Consider the following 19043-nt stretch of genomic DNA (forward strand, 5'->3'; position numbering starts at 1 on the left):
AGTATGAAAATTACAGTTCGCCTTGTTACATGCACCTCTAATTTCCTGATTATACTCTGCCCGACACTATAACTATTGTTAGGGGGCCTATAAGTGTAAGGACCAGTGTTTTCTGCCCCTTGTTGTTTCTTGGCTTCGCCCAAAGTGATTCTACATCTTGTTTTTCTGAACTAAGATCCTTTCTCTGTCTTTATCCCATCCTTTATCATGGCTACCCATTTTGCCCGTCGCTTCTAAAAGTCAAGTATCCTGGAATATTTACTTCCAACCTTAGTCACTCTGCAACCACGTCTCCGTAATGGCCATTAGATGAAACCCATTTATTTTTTATTTGTGCTATCAATTCATCTATTTTGTTGAGAATGCTTCGTGCAGATATAGTGTCTTTAGTTTTAACTTTTTTCTATTTTTCCCCTATGTCACCTTAGTCATCAATGCCCTATTACCTTTAAGCTCCCTGTCCCTTAGCTTATTTTTACCCAAATCACTACTCTGCTCTACAGCCTTGACATTTCTCTTCCTGCTTTTGAATTTACCCTTTCCTGAATCCTCCCACCACCAGCCCCCCTCATTAGTTTAGAGACCGATGTACCGCCCTAGTTATTTGATTCGCCATGACACTGGTCCCAGCCCGGAGTGGAGCTCCGGACAGTTCCCTCTTGTGGCCCATGAAGCAAAAATGTTGGCAGAAGAGTAGTAAGCCTGAGGATTGAGTTTTAGAAAGCAGCAAAGGATGATCAAAAAATTGATACAGGGAGAAAGTAGACTATGAGAGTTAACTGGCAAGGAATATAAACAGATTGCAAGAGCTTCTACAAGTATGTAAAAAGAGTAGCAGCAAAGGTAAATATGGGTCCCTGAGAGGCTGAGACAGGAGAAATTATTATGGGGAATAAGGAAATGGCAGAGATGTTAAACCAATATTTTCTATCTGTCTTCATGGTAGAAGATGCAAAAACCAGAAATAGTGGGGAACCAAGGGTTCTTAGAGTAATTAATTAAAGAAAAAGTACTGGAGAAATTCATGGGACTAAAAGCCAACAAATCCCCTGGACCTGATGGCCTACATGGTAGGGTTCTAAGAAGTGGCTGCAGAGATAGTGGATGCATTGGTTGTGATCTTTCAAAATTCCCTGGATTCTAGAACAACCCATCGGATTGGAAGGTAGCAAATGTAACACCGCTATTCAAGAAAGGAGGGAGAGAGAAAACAGGGAACTACAGGCCAGTTAGCCAGACATCAGTCGTCAGGAAAATGCTGGAATCCATTATTAAGGCAGTGGTAACAGGGTACTTAGAAAATCACAATATGATTAGGCAGAGTCAACATGGTTTTATAAAATAGTGTTTGACAAAACTATTAGCGTTTTTTGAGGATGTAACTAGCAGGGTAGATAAAGGGGAACCAGTGGATGTAGTATATTTGGATTTTCAAAAGGCATTCGATAAGGTGCCACACGAAAGGTTGTTACACAAGATAAGGGCTCATGGGGTTGTGGGTAATATATTAGCACGGAGAGAGGATTGGTTAGAGGGCTGAAAACAGAATAGGAATAAACAGGTCATTTTCAGGTTGGCAGGTTAAGAGTGGGGTGCCACAAGAATTAGTGCTGGGGCCTCAGCTATTTACAATCTATATTAATGACTTAGATGAACAGACAGAGTGTAATGCTGATGCTACAAAGCTAGGTGGGAAAGCAAGCTGTGAGGAGGACACAAAGAGCCTGCAAAGAGATATAGACAAAGGTTCACTAGATTGATTCCTGGAATAAGAGGGTTATCCTATGAGGAGAGATTGAGTAGAATGGGCATGTACTCGCTGGAGTTTAGAAAAATGAGAGGTGACCTCTTTGAATCATACAAGACCAAGATTCTGAGATGGCTTGACAAGGTAGATGCTGAGAGACCATTTCCCTTGGCTGGAGAGTCTAGAACAAGGGGGCATAGTCTCAGGATAAGCTGTCAGCCATTTAGGACTGAGATGAGATGAGAAATTTCTTCAAAGGGTTGTGAATCTTTGGAATTCGCCACCCCCGAGGGCTTGGATGCGCAGTCGTTGAAAGGGAAAGGAAGAGAGTAGCAAACAAGTTGTGACATTGGGAGATACGATTATTTGTTTTACAGCTAGAATTCTGTGCAAACCAGGCCCAGAAAAATGAATTGTACGTGGCCTCCCGGGTGCACGGGTCAAGGATCCGACATCCTGGGCTGACGGAATGCTCGAGGAAGCAGATGACAAACCACTTATCGTCTATGTGGGAAAGAATAACATAGCTACAAATAAACCAGAGGTCCTTCATGCTAAAGTTAGGGCATTAGGAAAGAAGCTTCAGGGAAGGACATGGTGTTGTATTTTCTGAAATGCTAACTGTGCCATGGGGTAAATGAAGAGAGGGCAGTAAGGCAGACCAGTGCATGGCTATGGCTTTGGTGTAGAGAACCAAGATTTTAGTTCTTCAAACAGTGGGATACCTTCTGGAATGGGGGAAGCCTATACAGATCGATAGGCTCCACCGAAACAAAAGTGGAGTAGATGTGCTGACATGGCAGGTAGGATAGATGGAATGGTTTTTGGGGGGGGTGGACCTAAATAAATGTCGGGGTGATTGCGGTAGATGCAGGAACACCCTTACCGATTGGAGCAAACTTGAAGGTATACCACTGAAAACACCAAAGTTTAATTAAGTCTAATGCCAATGGTAGGAGATAAAGTAAAAACTTAGCAAAAATTGACTGGGACAATGGCAAGATGGGGAAGGGATTTCTAGAGTTAATGGAAGACTGTTTTACAACTCAGTTTGTGAAAAAGTCAACAATGGAAGAAAACGTCTTCAATTAGATTATAAGTAATAGGGACGATCAAATCTCCAACAAAAGGTGGGTGAGGTTTTAAAGTACCAGTGATTACATTTGACATCGTGAGGTTACTAAAATCCAAACAAAATTGCCAAATTTTAAGAGGAGCAACTTTATGCTCTTGTCTCGTCAAGGGAGGCCTGGAAGTTTGAATATGGCTAGGGGAGTGGAGGAACTATGGAGTTCCTTCAAGGATGTGACTGTGGGAAAGTGGAGTTGATGCACAAGTACAGCCATGACCTTACTGAATGACGGCGCAGGCTTGATGGGCAGTATGGCTTACTCCTGCTCAGATTTCTTATTTTCTTGTGTACAGGCAATCCTGCCTGGTTGAACGAGACTACCAGGCAACCCAAGAAAAAAAAGCATTTAAGGCCATGAAGGAAATTGAATCGAGACGGATTCAATACCAAAAGGCTTGCCTGGAGTGTAAAAAAAGGCATCAAAATGGTGAACTAAAGTTTCAATTTGAATATGGCAAGAGAAGTGAAAGATGAGAGAGAGAAAAACCAAGGAGTGTAATAGGACACAGAGTGTAGGATCAGCTGAGGGCATAACAGCTGATGCTAGAAAGGCTGCGAAAGTGCTAAGCAAGTTTTCTGCCTTAGTCTTTCCCAAGGGGCAGGTAACTTACTGATCTGGAAAGGGAACGAGAAAGTGTTGTAAAGTTAAGTTGTGACACTATTTACATTACTGTAGCATGGTTGCCAAGCAGCTGTCCTACCTTAAGGTAAATAAATGTCATCCAAGGATCTGACTCCCCAAAGCCTTTCCACCATCTACAAGGTGCAAGTCAGGAGTGTGAAGGAATACTCTCCACTTACCTGGATGAGTGCAGCTCCAACAATACCCAAGGAGCTCGACACCATCCAGGACAAAGCAGCCCGCTTGATCAGCACCCCATCCACTGGATTAAACTTTCACTCCCTCCCCCACCGGCGTACTGTGGCTACAGTGTATACCATCTACAATATGCACTGTAGCAACTTAACATGGCATCTTCGGCAGCACCTCCAAAACCCGCAACCTCTACCACCTAGAAGGACAAGGGCAGCAGGCGCATGGGAACACCACCACCTCCATGTTCCCCTCCACGTCACACACCATCCTGACTTGGAAACTGATCTCCATTCCTTCATCGTCACTGGGTCAAAATCCTGGAACTCCCTCCCCAACAGCACTGTGGGAGCACCTTCACCACACGGACTGCAGTGGTTCAAGGCAGCAGCTCACCACCACTTTCTCAAGGGCGATTAGGGATGGGCAATAAATGCTGGCCTTGCCATCAATGCCCACATCCCAGGAATGAATATAAAGAAAAAAACTGCAGGAACTCTTCCAGAAATCACTGAATACTGGAGAGGTGTCTAGGGGCTATAGTTGATTTAAAAAGTAGCAAATGTGACCCAGGAAACTACAGACCAGTGAATTTGGTGTCCATTGTGAGTAAACTTCTAGAAAGCCTTAAAGATAAAATCATGAACCATCTGGATAGAAATAAAATCAGAAAGGATAGCTAATATGGGTTCATGAAGGGGAGGTCTTGTTGATCTAACGTACTGGTTTTCTTAGAGTATGACAAAGGAGCTTAATGGGGGAATGGCAGTGGACATGGTGCACTTGGATTTCATTAAGGCCTTTGATACAGTTCCTCTGGAAAGACTGATGATGAAAATGAAGAAAACTGGAAATGCAGAAATAATTTACAATGGATACATAACTAGTTGACCAATAGAAGCCAGAGGGTGGTGGCACAGGGATTGTCATCAGCCTGGGAGAATGTTACCAGTGGGCTCTTACAGGGGGCTGCTTTGAGACCTCTTGTGTTTAATACCTTCATAAAATAATCTGGAGCCAAGAATCACAAGCGCTTTGTATCATCTGTAAATTTAGCTAATAAAAGTTGCAGACTCCAAAGCTGAAAAGGATAAGCTGCAGGAGAATTTGAATATACTTGGGAATTGGGCAGACAGATGGCAGATGAAGTTCAATATGGAGAAACGCAAAGTAGTTTGCAAAGGAACAAATGGTCCAGGAAGGGACCATTACTTAAATGGAACAAAAATAATGTGGATGGGAAATGAAAGATCATGGGGTCCTGATTGACAAATTGAATCTATTGCAACAATGCTCAGTGGCAGTGAGTAAAGTAAATCAGATGTTGGGATGACAGAGAGCGCAGGAGAAGGGGGAAAAGAGAATCAGAGAGAAGGGAAAAGAGAGGGAGGAGAAAAAAAGGACAAAGAAATGGGAAAAGGGAAACAGAAAAACAATGTTTATAGCAAGAGGAAAGGAGCAAATAAGCTGGAGTAAAAGGAGAAGTAAACACTAGAAAATGAAACTATTTCCCTATATGCCCAAGACTGCAAACAAACCAGCAACATGTAAACCTTGTGCAAAAAAACTTAAGCATTGCCATGCTTCATCAAATGTGTTCAAACTCAACCAAAGATAATTACAGGAAAATGTATGGTGCACAGCAAGAGACTAATGAAGCCTTGGGTGCACTCCCAGAAGAGAATCTGAGTTTAAGAACTAACTAGCTTTTGTAGTCCAAGAAGTGGATTGAAATTTATATAAATTGGAAATAGAACTAGAAAGTATATTCAGAAATTATGAGGGTCAATAAATAGCCCATATAACCCAGTAACTAGAACAGGTTTCAATAGGAGAAGCAAATCACTATTTGATAGGTATCAAGAGTCTAATTTAACATCTTGCCAGATTAAATCCAGCTCCTGTTGAGCAGACATCTACTCCAAAACAATAAATCCTGAAATCACCACTTTAGAGAAATGAGTGGACGTAAAAGTGAACATTTCTGGGCTGCATTTATTTCTTTCTTTTTAAAAACCCTCCATTTCTGCTGACTTCCCTGGCTAGTCCATGGGCAAAAGGGGAGCAAGTGATCTGTTTGACACGACTGCTTGGAGGAGTTCAAAAGCAATCCAGGTAACTCATTCTGAATTTCTTTCCCTCCTTGCAGAAGCATCTGGCCTCCACTCAGCACTTCTACTGGCAAAGCAGGAATTATGAATTCATCATGTTGGATATGGCATGCACAAACCTGCACCCTGCCACTTGTGTGGGGAAAAAAAGTGGTGCCACATGGTCAAAGCGCTGAGTTTGGAGTGAACTCAGCGTCAAGCATGCACATACAAGAGGAACTCGACACTGCAACTGCTCCATTCAGTAATCCACGCTAGAAAAGGAGGACCTGATGACACGGCCAAGGGTAAAGCTACATGAAAATGAAACTAGCCACATTCTGGTGTGCTTCACTCCAAGATGCACAGCAAAAACTTCCAGTTCAGACAACCTGCATGTGTACATGACATATGTAAAGCCCAGGTGGAAATGTTTGCACCTAACTTTGTTGTTCTATAAACACCTGTGGGCCACTGAATACAACAAATTAAATTTTATGGGTCTGCACTGAATCCATTGTTTTAGCAAGTAAACTTTATGGTAGAAATAAATGCCAATATTAAAAATTCTCAAAAGCAGTAGTTATGTAAAAAGTCAGTTTCCGATGAGAGATTCTCACTTGTGCTTAATTGTTTAAAAAAAGACATTTACAAAAAGCAAGACACATGTAGGCAAACATGGCATTAGATTAATTTTTCTACCCCTTGTATACAGGCCCTTTGCACTGTTAACTATTCTACAATCCTTTGTCACATTTAAAAAGGGACCAGTACAGAGAGATGGAGGTCATGGGGCAGCTTATGTAATATGCAACATTGCATGATATGAGCCACCCTCGATCCAAAGATATCCAGAGGAAATAGATTTGCATGAAGCGTCAGCGGATTATGATTCTCAAGCAGAATTTTGAGCTCAAGGTACAATTGTTTACACTATGCCACATATAGGATGGAGAGATTTTTCTGGAACACATTTCAAATGGTGGTCACCCCACAGATTGAGATATTGGATAGTGAAGGGAGGGGGTAAGTGGGTGACCATCTGTAGGGGAAACAGAAAGAGACAAGAGTTGAAAGTACAAGGGGCCCTTGAGCTTCTAACAATGTCTAAGAGGCTCTTGATACCTAGAATACAACCATGGTGGCGGCACAGGGACAGGTACCCAGGAGAAAAGCCAGAGAGCCATGGGCTACCTGAGGGAAGGAAGGGCGGGTGAAACTGAACAGGATAACAGCAAGTTAATAGCTGTACGGGGCTCTATAATTAAAGGGCGCTAGATGTCTCAACTGACAGTGCCATATGATATGATGTCTCTCAAGTGCAAGGGTACACAACATTACTCTTGGAATAGGACGCCAGACGCATGTGGCAGGGACTAAGGGCCATCACCAACTACAAGGGGAGCTCAGCGGGAGTCACCAACACTGATCCCTCCCTACCAGACAAGCTGAATACTTTTTATGCTCGTTTTGAGAGGGAGAACACTGAGCCGGCCATCAAAACCCCCAGCCACCCAGAGGATTACACATTACAGCTGACCGAGTCCGAGGTCCGGAGAACCTTCAGGGGGGTGAAAGCACGGAAGGCAGCCGGCCCAGACGGGGTTCCACCCCATGTCTTTAAGACCTGCGCAGACCAGCTGGCTCCTGTGTTCACAGACATTTTTAACATCTCACTGCAGCAGTCTGTTGTACCAGTGTGCTTCAAGGAGACAACCATTGTGCTGTTACCTAAGAAGACCAAGGTAACAGGCCTCAATGACTATCGACCCGTGGCTCTAACACCCGTAGCCATGAAGTGCCTGGAAAAGCTGGTCATGACACACATAAACAGCATCATCCCCGACTCCTTGGACCCGTTCCAGTTTGCATACAGGGCTGTGGACGATGCCATTTCCCTAACACTACACACTGCCCTGGAACACCTAGACAGGAGGGACACTTACGTCAGACTGTTGTTCATTGACTACAGTTCTGCATTTAATACTATTGTTCCCTCCAAGCTGGTCCTGAAACTGAGGGACCTAGGCCTGGGCACCCCCATCTGCAATTGGATTCTGGATTTCCTGACTGGCAGGCCTCAAGTGGTGAAAATAGGGAACAACACCTCATCCACTCTGGTCCTCAACACCGGAGCGCCACAAGGCTGCTGCCTCAGTCCTTGGCTGTACTCTCTGTTTACACATGACTGTACAGCCATACACAGTAACAACCGGATCATTAAGTTTGCCGACAACACCACAGTAATTGCCCTGATAAACAACGACGATGAGGCGGAGTACAGAGATGAGATAGTCCAGCTGATGAGATGGTGCAATGACAACAACCTTGCCCTGAACGTTGGCAAGACTAAGGAGCTCATCGTGGACTTCAGAAGCCACCGAGGGAACCACCGCCCCATCATCATAGACGGGACACCAGTGGAAGTCGTCAGTTGCTTCCGATTCCTGGGACTGCAGATATCCGATGACCTGGCCTGGAACCACAATACTGAAGCCATGCTGAAGAAGGCACACCAGCGCCTCTACCCTCTACGGTGCCTGAGGAAATGCAGCATAAGCACACAGTGGCTTGTGAACTTTTACTGCGGCACCATAGAAAGCGTCCCGACGGGTGATGTCTGATGCGCCATCAATAACTCCAGAAGACTAAGGGTTAAACTTATAACAAGTAGGCTTTTATTAACAAAAGAATACGAGCATGCCTCTGCTGGTAGACCGATCCTTAAAGCCAGGGGGACTGGAGGTCAATCACCTTTATACCTGGGCTTAGGGGTGGAGCCAGGGGCGGAGCCAGCTGAGGCATGCCCAGACATGTTCTGTACAGGCAGATTAGTGGTTTACCACAATGTCAATGTGTGGTATGGTAACACCACTGCACAGGACAGGAAAGCCATCCAGAGAGTTGTGAGGATGGCAGAAAAGATCATTGGGTGTGCACTTCCGTCCATCGAGGAGATCTTCCAGACCAGGTGTCGGAACAAGGCCCGCTCCATCATCCAGGACCCCAATCACCCTGGGCACGAACTGTTCTCCCTCCTGCCGTATGGCCGTCAGTACCGCAGCATCCGAACCAGGACCAGCAGGTTCAAGAACAGTGTCTACCCACAGGCAGTGCGCCTACTGAACTGCTAACCGCACTGCCCCACATCGCATAGTCACATTCTCCCCCCCACCCTGGAACTGTATATCACATGAACCGTGAGCGCACAAGAACATTCTTGATCACTGGACTTTTAACTTATATAACTTATAATTCATTTGTACATTGCACACTGCATTTTAACTTACACTTATTTGTATATAAATATATATTATACTTATACTACCATATACTTATTATATTTTTACTTCCAGTGGTAATAGAGGCTTTGTACACTATTCATCATATCCTGCAACTTGGACTGTCATTGCTATACTTATTTGCTTATTGTTTCTATATTTATACTTGTTTTTACTTTTGCTTTTTATATTTATACTTATATTGTGGGAGTGAGTGGGGAGTAAGCATTCCATTGTACCAGTTGCATATGGCAATAAAATAATCTGGAATCTTAAATCTTGAGGAGGAGTGAGCAGCTAGAGGTTGTGGTTAGCATGCAACTCAACAACATAGGAAACATCAGGTTAAAATTTTTTAACGTCAGTTTCAACAGCTAGTAAATACATTAAGGCAGAAGATGTCAAGGATAGAAAATCTCAGAAATAACAGAAAATGCTGGAAACACTCAGCAGGCCAGGCAGCATCCGTGAGAGAAACAGAGTTAACGTTTCAGGTCTGGGACCCTTCATCAGAACTGGAAAAAGCTGGAGAATTTTAAGCAGGTGCAGAGACGAGGAGGGGGGAGGGGGGAGCGGGGGGAGGAATGAATTGAAGGAACTGTCTGTGCTAAGGTAAGAGGCAGGAAATATAAAATGTTGTAAATGGGAATGGCAAAATCACAGCATGAAAAATGGGAGCAGGGGTTATAGTCTTAAATTGTTGAACTCAATGTTGCGTCCAGAAGGCTGTAAAGTGCCTAATCGAAAGATGAGGTGCTGTTCCTTGAGCTTACGTTGAGCTTCATTGGAACAATGTAAGAGGCCGAGGACAGAGAGATCAGAGTGGGAGTGAAGTGGAGAATTAAAGTGACAGGCGACCGGAAGCTCAGGGTCACCCTTACGGACTGAACGGAGGTGTTCCGCAAAGCGGTCGCCCAATCTGCATTTGGTCTCCCCAATGTAGAGGAGACCGCATCGTGAGCAGCGAATATAGTATACTAAATTGCAAGTACAAGAAGTAAATCACTGTTTCACTAGGAAGGGGTGTTTGGGGCCCTGGACAGTGGGAAGGGAGGAGGTAAAAGGGCAGGTGTTGCATCTCCTGCGCTTGCACGGGAAGGTGCCGGGCAAAGGGGAAGGGCTGACTGACTGACTGAGGAGTGGATCAGGGTGTCGTGGAGGGAGCGGTCCCTTCGGAATGCTGAAAGGGGAGGCGAGAGGAAGATGCGTTTGTTGGTGGGATCATGTTGGAGGTGGCGGAGGATGATCCGTTGAATGTGGAGGCTGGTGGGGTGAAAGGTGAGGACAAGGGGAACCCTATCGTGGTTCTGGGAGGGAGGAGAAGGGGTGAGAGCAGAAGTGCGGGAAATGGAACAGACACAGTCAAGGGCCGTGTCAACCACAGTAGAGGGGAATCCTCGGTTGAGGAAAAAGGAAGAGACATGTCGGAAGCACTGGTATGGAATATAGAAAACCTCAGGATTACCACTAGTAAATGTATTACAGCAAATAGGGACAGACAGATTAGGAGTGTAAACACGCGACATGAGGGATAGTGCAGGAGGAAGGGTTCAAATTCCATTCTTTTGGAAGCAGGAAGCTATTCAGGAGGGCCTGGCTTAAGCATCAGTACATGCTGCAAGATGGATTATGCGTGAATCGTGCCAGTCCTCGCATTTTTTTTTTTAAATGCTAAGTTTACAACGCTTACCTTAGTGGTTTTAAAAAAATAATGGGAAAACATGAGTAGGTATTAAATGATCATTAACTGAAGCAACGTGTGCGAAACCAAATGTTAGCACGTTTAATACCTGGGGGCATTATAGCACAGTATATAGCTTGCATGAACATAATGGGCCATAATTTGCTGTCAAACATAGAAGATAGGAGCAGGAGTAGGCCATTCGGCCCCTCGAGCCCACTCCGCCATTTAATGAGATCATGGCTGATCATCCAAATTCAGTACCCTGTCCCTGCTTTCTCCCCATATCTCTTGATCCCTTTAGCCTCAAGAAATATATCTAACTCCTTCTTGAATATATTTAATGAATTAGCCTCAACTGCCCTGTGTGGCAGAGAATTCCACAGGTTCACCACTCTCTGGGTGAAGAAATTCCTCATCTCTGTCCTAAATGGCTTACCCCTTATCCTTAGACTGTGACCCCTGGTTCTGGACTCCCCCACCATCGGGAACTTCCTTCCTGCAGCTAGTCTGTCTAGTCCTGTTAAAATGTTATAAGTTTCAATGAGATCCCCTCTGCACACAATACTCAAGGTGTGGTCTCACCAAGGCCCTGTACAACTGCAGCAAGACATCCTTGCTCCTGTACTCAGATCCTCTCGCTATGAAGGCCAACATACCATTTGCCTTCTTAACCGCCTGCTGCACCTGCATGCTTACCTTCAGCGACTGGTGCACAAGGACACCCAGGTCTCGTTGTACTTCCCCTTTTCCCAATCTATTGCCGTTCAGATAATAATCTGCCTTCCTGTTTTTGCCACCAAAGTGAATAACCTCGCATTTATCCACATTATACTGTATTTGCCATGCATATGCCCAATCACCCAACCTGTCCAAATCATACTGGAGTTTCTCTGCATCCTCCTCACAATAAATGGTGAGGCTAATGGCGCTCGCCATTATGTGCAAATGGTACAGCAATTTCAGGCGAGGGGCAGATCCACGGTTAAACTCAAATATCCGAAAGTTACTGTCCGATTGTGCAGCTCTGCCATTAGCTTCGCGAAAATGGCATCTCTGTCTGCCTCACCACTGAAATGCATTGAATGGTGTGAAGATGTTGTATTTGTGCGGTAGATGCATACTAAATTCAACGTCAAGTCTTGTCCATTCCTGTCTAAGTATGCTTTTGACAACGCAATAAGTGTTAATTACTGTCAAACAACCTCTCTAGCACTGAAAATTAACTTGACTTGTGTGGAGTCTCACTAATTGTTGGTGGAGATTTTAAAAAGGTAAAATGCAAAAGAAATTTTACTTTTCCCGTGTCTCTTTTTTCCTCTCTTAATCCAATCTTTATTTTTCTGTACCTGGTTTGACATTTAATTCACCCATTCTAAATTTACACTTCCTTCAGTACTTGTGCTGTTAATTTCACGATCCTTCAATCTGATTAGTCGAGATACACAGTTGCTTGCCCTATTTGCTCAGGTCCCAGATGCCCTGTTTCCCTCACTGTGACATTGCCAGCTCACACTTTCAGCAACTTGCCATGCAAAAAATTTAAAACCCTAAACATGCAAGGACAAGTCTAACTAATGGCAGATGCTGTTAGATGTCCTGCTACAGCAAAATCTGGCCCATTATGTTCAACAGTAGTGGTGCTTCTGCAACTATGACTGGCCTAAGGGGAATTGGGAGAATTCATGCTAAACAGCTATGGAAATTTCAGTTGTCAACTGGCACTGGAACTGGTATGTCACAGTCCTGTATACAGATTAGGCAGGTGTAAATTTGGTTTCAATGTGGTTCCATTTCACATTATAAGTGAGGCTGTCTAATTGATACAAGACACAAAAGTTACTTGTATTGTTTGTTTATGGTGTTTCTTGAAAATCAAGCGGGAAAATGTCAACTAGTACAAGGCCATTCCATCCAGAATCCATGTTCTAAGAGACATTAGTCTTCTGCACCATCTGGAGATCCCCTACAAAAAGGAATGCTGAGTTTCTTCTCCCATTTCCCCTCCAAATACTAATATTTACAGCCTTCAAACTCAACAGCTAACACAGCAGCTCCTTTTTAAAGTGGTCAACTGACCCCAATTTAACATCCTTCCTTGGGAGTCTGTTCCACAAATCCTGCAGGAATTTTTTTTCTTCTAATCTCTAACTTTGCTCGAGGCTTGCGAATTTAGTACTTGTCTTCTAGTCCTCGGCTCACTATCCAATTTTTCCTTATTTTTGAATTCAGATCTCTTAGAGTAACTATACCTACCATTACTATGAAACTTAATATTTGTACAAGATAGATCTTGCACTAGCATTGAGTTAGTTAATGAAAAGAATCATTTTTTTAAATTTATTCACTGGATGTGGGCGTCACTGGCAAGGCCAGCATTTATTGCCCATCCTTAACTGCCCTAGAGAAGGTGGTGGTGATGAGGCCTTCTTGAACTGCTCCAGTCTGTGTGGTGAAGGTACTCCCAGTGCTGTTAGGGAGGGATTTCCAGGATTTTGACCCAGTGACAATGAAGGAACAGCCAATATATTTCCAAGTCAGGATGGTGTATGACTTGGAGGGGAACTTGGAGGTGGTGGTGTTCCCATGCACCTGCTGCCCTTGTCCTTCTAGGTGGTAGAGGTTTGGGAGTTGCTGCAGTGCATCGTGTAGATGGTACACACTGCAGCAACGGTACGCCGGTGGTGAAGGGAGTAAATGTTTAAGGTGGTGGATGGGCTGCCAATCAAGTGGGCTGCTTGGTCCTGGGTGGTATTGAGCTTCTTGTGTGGTTGGAGCTGCACTCATCCAATCAAGTGGAGAGTATTTCCTGACTTGCACCTTGTAGATGGTGGAAAGGCTATTAATACCCATTTATGGTCAGCTACTATTACCACTTTTTGAAACATCTAACAAGACCTAGCATCGATGCATTCAAGGGGAAGCTAGATAGACACGAGTGAGAAAGGAGATGATGTTGAAGGGGTTAGAGTGAAGGGTGGGAGGAGTCTCGTATGGAGCATAAACACCTGCATGGACCTGTTGGACCGAATGGCTGGTTTCTGTGTTGTAAATACTATGCAAGATCATTGTTCACAGAATTAGCTGATGCAACAGTTGATCTAGCTAAAGTATCAGAGGTGACTGTAAATCAATAGATCAGCTGCTTCTGCCAACACTGAAATTGCCAAATGATTCATAATTCCATTCAACAGGTTCACAGAACCAGCTGTATCCTTTTATAACCAATGATAGCGATATTTTTTTTTTTTTTTTTTAAATTGCATAATTTCTCTTCTCTTTCCTGCAGCAAAAATAAGTTGGTCAACAAGCATTCCTTCACAAATTCATCCTGGAATCACCCTGGTCACTCTTAAGCCCACTCTATTCCATCAACATCCTTTGAGGTAGAATAACTAAAACAGCAGACCACACTCCAAAATTAGCCTCACATTACCAGTGTGCTCTGACTAGTTATCCAATGTGCTCAGTATCCAATTCACCTTGTTGATACCGGACCAGATATTTTAAATGATTAATGATCATTTCCAAAAGTTTTTGTCCCTCCAGTCTCCATCGGTAGCAACCTTTTCATGTTATACATTTACTGTTACGTGCTCCTATATACATTGGCTACATTTATCCAGGTTAAATTATATGTGCCACATATCAATCCATCGACATATTAAATGTAACCTTGTAGGGGGTGGCGTGTGGTGGTGTTTTTGGTGCGTACGCCCAGTTATGCCCCTGACTGTTTTGTGAGCGGTTCAAATCGCTCCCACGCCCCTGGGTTCTAGACACCGGACTTAGGTACAAGGTGGCGGTACAGAGAAGACTCGAGTAGACAGGTGGTTGGATGTAAACAAAAACCAAGATTTTATTGAAGAGGAAAAACTTGATAAAATCTTATGGAAAAATTACTAATGTACACTTCTACAGGCAAAAAATACAAAGAATAACTATACTTATACAGGGAATGGGGAACACACGGCATATCGAGGGAAACAACTATCTTAACAATCCCCTTATCCTTATCCCACCCCCTATACCTAACTAGATTAAGCTATGAGGGGTCAGAACTTCATGCTCACCAATCAAAGGGTTTGTTAGACTCAAAACAGCGGTTGGGTTCGGGGTTCGCTCTTGGTGCTCTCTGGAGCCTGCCGTCGTCACATGGTCTCCGAGCGCTGCAAGGGCGTTGTCCAGGTTCGAGTACCCCAAAGTTAAAGTCTCTGTTTGGGTACTTTACCTTGCAGGGATGATTCTTCGTCGACAGCCGCCAGATTGAGTTGGTGTGCAGATATTCGAAGGTCGGCTGAGGCTGAAGGCCCGAAAATTCGAAGCCTCCCCTCAGTTCGTCTCCTCAGTTGGTCTTCTTCAGCCGGTCTTCCCTCCGGTGGCCTTCCCTCCGGTGGTCTTCCCTCCTCCCCTCGTCGCGTCCCGCCTCGCCTGGCCTGAATTGTCCGTGTCCGCCCGACCCAGTGCCGGAGCTAGTTCCAGAGGGAGTGGGAAAAGGGCACGGGCAAAGGCCAGGGGGGTAAGCGTGGGACGGGGAAAGAGCGGCAGCCACGAGGGCGAGGGGCCGAAGAGCGGCAGCACCAGCACACCAACCAACAAACACACCACGAACACACCGATTGCTACCCAAGGGCCTTCAATTATACCTTTGTCGAAAATCCTTATCTGCGCGCCAAATCAGGTTAGTTCTTTGTTTTAATCTTGGCGGGCTATTTTAAATAATGGTAGCAATCCATACTAACTGGTTTTCGATGGCCGGTAATCGCATCTACTGGCCCGATAATTGACTTGTATTGTCCTGAAAGTTCCTTGATGGGCCTGTCCGGCCTCGATGGCTCTGTTAATCTGTTTCCGATAATATATGTAGACTGCTTGATGGCCTTAACTATAGGCCTAAACTGAATTTAGATATGACTCCAATTCGGTCTAATGCATAATTCAGAGTCCTGTCTGGTTCCAAAATGCAAAGTCTCTTCACAGAAGCCTGCAGCTTGGGTTTCGATCCACAAGCTGTCTGCGCTGCAGAGTCCATTTAAAAATCTCACAGGCTTTCTGCCACGAGGCATGGATGCCATCTTGGGTACCCTTTTTGATTTAAAATGTCCACGCAGGATCCCGTTTATTAATAACAGCCTTCGGGGAAATGCAGAAATTTTGCAAATCTTACAACCTCTATCTGAAGATAATGTTCTTTTTAATTAGCTGCCCACATACCTGTCCTCAAACATAATGCTAAATACACTACAGAAACTCTGTTCCACATCATTCAAATGTTGTGAACAGCAGAGGTCCCAGAACAGACTGCTATGAAACACCACTGGTTACCTTTTCACAGGCAGAGCACTTATTTTTCACCGCCCGGCTTTGTGTTTCTAAGCCAACCCTCAACCCATCCAAACAATTTGTCCATGGCAGCACAAAGACACATGTTTAGAACTGAAATTTTTGCTGAGAGACTGCCATTTTGCTCTGGCAACAAGACAGGTTGAGCAATGCTGGTGGGAATCGACGTGTACTCAACATTGCAAGAAGGTTACCAGCCGAATTAGAATTCAGATGCGATTTGGATGCAGCGATACAGCTAGTGTTCTGAAATAAATCCTGTAATGTAATGTAATGTAATGTAAAGAGCACCAGAAAGATTTGCATTTATATAGTGCCTCATAACATCTAAAAATCTCTTATTTGCATACAACAAATTGCTCTGAAGTGCAGTGGCTGTTATATTGGCAGACAGCGTTATGTTGCTCACAGCAATATTTCAACAATAAAATCAACGAACTGATCTGATTTTCAGTTCCATTAGGTGAAAGAGAACTGTTGGCCAGGACATCAGAAAAACTCTCAGCTCTTCCTCAAATTGTATCACAAGATCTTTAAATTCTACCTGAAGCACCAGAACAGTACGACAAGGACTGGGTTTAACATTTCCAAGGGTAGCAACCCCAGCAATGCAACACTCCTTCAGTACTGCAAGTGTCAGGCCATATTACAAGTTCAAGATCTTGTGTGGGGCTTGAACCCACACAATGACCTAGAGACAAGAAGAGTACTACCAATTAAGCCAAGCTGACACCAGCAAATTTAACACAATGCTAACAACTTCCAGTGGAAAGGTTTTGCAACGTAAACGGAACACAAAGACGACCTATGGCAGGGGTATATCATTCAACCAACTATGTTGAGTAAACAGCAAGGCTGAGGCATTTATTCATAGCACAGGAGCCTTTCAGTGCCAAGAAAGATTTAAAAATGTTACTGAAAGCTGATCCTGAAGCAAATATTTAAAAAAAAGATTTGCAACATTTTTTGTAGGAGTACACTACTGAATTACATAAATGACTGCTTTGGGGCAGAACAACTTCACACACTGAGCCACAGGAGGCAACTTTTAAATCACAGAAACAGCTGAAGCATCTCAGCTTCAGGTTTGGAAATTCAGGAGAACATAATGCAACAATTTCACATAAATCCCAAGGGGTACATAAAGTGGTCATTCCAGATTAGAGGCTGCTGCTAATAAGATACAACCTGGGTGGACAACTATTAAGGCCATATTTAATTTGTCTTGCCCAGGATTTCAAAAAGCATTGAAAGCAGCCATCGAGAGTAAAGCAGCAAATATTACTGCTGCATATGCAGCTAATGGAAATGGATAGCAATGAATTGCAGTTGGATAGGAAATCCCTGTAAAGGGCTGTTATGCAGTGCGAGTACATCATGATCTTTGCACCTTTCAATACAGCTTGTGTCATTCATCAGATACGTTCTAGTGTAAGACTTCATTTCAACACTGGCGCCTCTTTCATTACGATTTGAATTGGCAATTGATTTTGGGAAATTGCTCACCATGATGAAGAGTTCTAATATCAGGGGACACGAGGTTTAAAAAAAGGTAGGAAGTTAGCATTAAGGAGGGAAGACAGGTGGAACTATATCAAAAAGGTAATTGAAGAAGTAAGTCACCAAGGAAAGCCATCGAGGCAGATCGGCTCTTGTATAAAAGGGTTCAAGAGGCAATCAGATGAATTTCTGAGTTGCAGGGATTAAGAAATATACTGAAAGCAATTAAGTGGAGTTCATCTACTAAAAGAGGCTGATAGTAAGAATTCTTAGCAACTGAAGAAAATGGTTCTGAATTTTAAACTAGTTTTAATTGCTCAAATATCTTTGCTACTTTGGTCACATGCAACATTGCTGGCTACTTAGTTGTTTTGTCTGACTAATCTAGTTGAATTTTTTGAGGTCACTAACATGGTATTTGGAAAGTGTCTATGGATGAAGCGCACGGAATTGGAGGTAACCTTGCGACATGGATCGGTAATTGGTTGGGAGGTAGAAGACAGAGTAGGGATAGAGAGTTCATTCTCTGATTGGCAGAATGTGACAAGTGGTGTTCCCCAGGGATGGCTAATGAGGCCTCAGCTTTTCACCATATATATTAATGACTTGGATAAAGGAAGAGAGAATTGCATGTCAGTTTGCAGATTAACACCAAGTTACGGGGGGGAACAGTAAGTTGTGTGGATGGGAGGAGAAAAAGTTACAAAGGGATATAGATTAAGTGAATGGGAAAAACTACGGCAAATGGAGTTCAATAGAGTGAAGTGGGAGGTCAGAGAAAGGCAAATTGAAAATTTTCTTAACAGCAAGAGACTTGAAATATGGAGGAGCAAAAGAATTTAGGTATCCATGTACACAAATTAATAAAAGCTAGTGCACAGGTACAAAAAGTAATCAAAATAGCTAATGGAATGTTGGCCTGTATCTCAAGGGGGTTTTGAATTGAAAAAGTAAGTAAGTGATGCTTCAGTGAGCTTCGTCAGAACTCATCTGGAGTACTATGTTCAGTTTTGGGTACTGAACCTCAAAAGGTATATCAGCCTTGCAGGAGGTACGGTGCAGATTCACAAGAATGATACCAGGCCTTAAAAGGGTTAAATTGTGACGACAGGTTGCATAAGTGTCAGCTGCGTCTCGGTGGGTAGCACTCTCGCCTGAGTCAGAAAGCTGTGGGTTCAAGTCCCACTCCAGGGACCGGAGCACATAAAGCTAGGCTGTCACTCCCAGTGCAGTACTGAGGGAGTGCTGCACTGTCGGAGGTGCTGTCTTTCGCATAAGACATTAAACCGAGGCTCCGTCTGCTCTCAGGTGGACGTAAAAGATCCCATGGCACTATTTCGAAGAAAAGCAGGGGTGTTATCCCCAGTGTCCTGGCCAATATTTATCCCTCAATCAGTATCACAAAAACAGATTATCTGGTCATTATCACATTGCTATTTGTGGGAGCTTGCTGTG

The 19043-nt window shown here is 43.8% G+C and overlaps 1 protein-coding gene across 1 annotated transcript in view; it reads right to left on the minus strand.

The window, feature by feature from the left end:
• Positions 1-19043, minus strand: part of LOC147119948 (protein FAM117B-like) — a 330525-nt gene that overhangs the window by 197584 nt on the left and 113898 nt on the right. The gene's annotated exons all lie outside the window — the stretch shown is intronic.

The sequence above is a fragment of the Somniosus microcephalus genome, chromosome 4, assembly GCF_052327205.1.
Source record: "Somniosus microcephalus isolate GS21.2 chromosome 4, FLI_Smic_1.0, whole genome shotgun sequence".
NCBI lineage: Eukaryota > Metazoa > Chordata > Chondrichthyes > Squaliformes > Somniosidae > Somniosus > Somniosus microcephalus.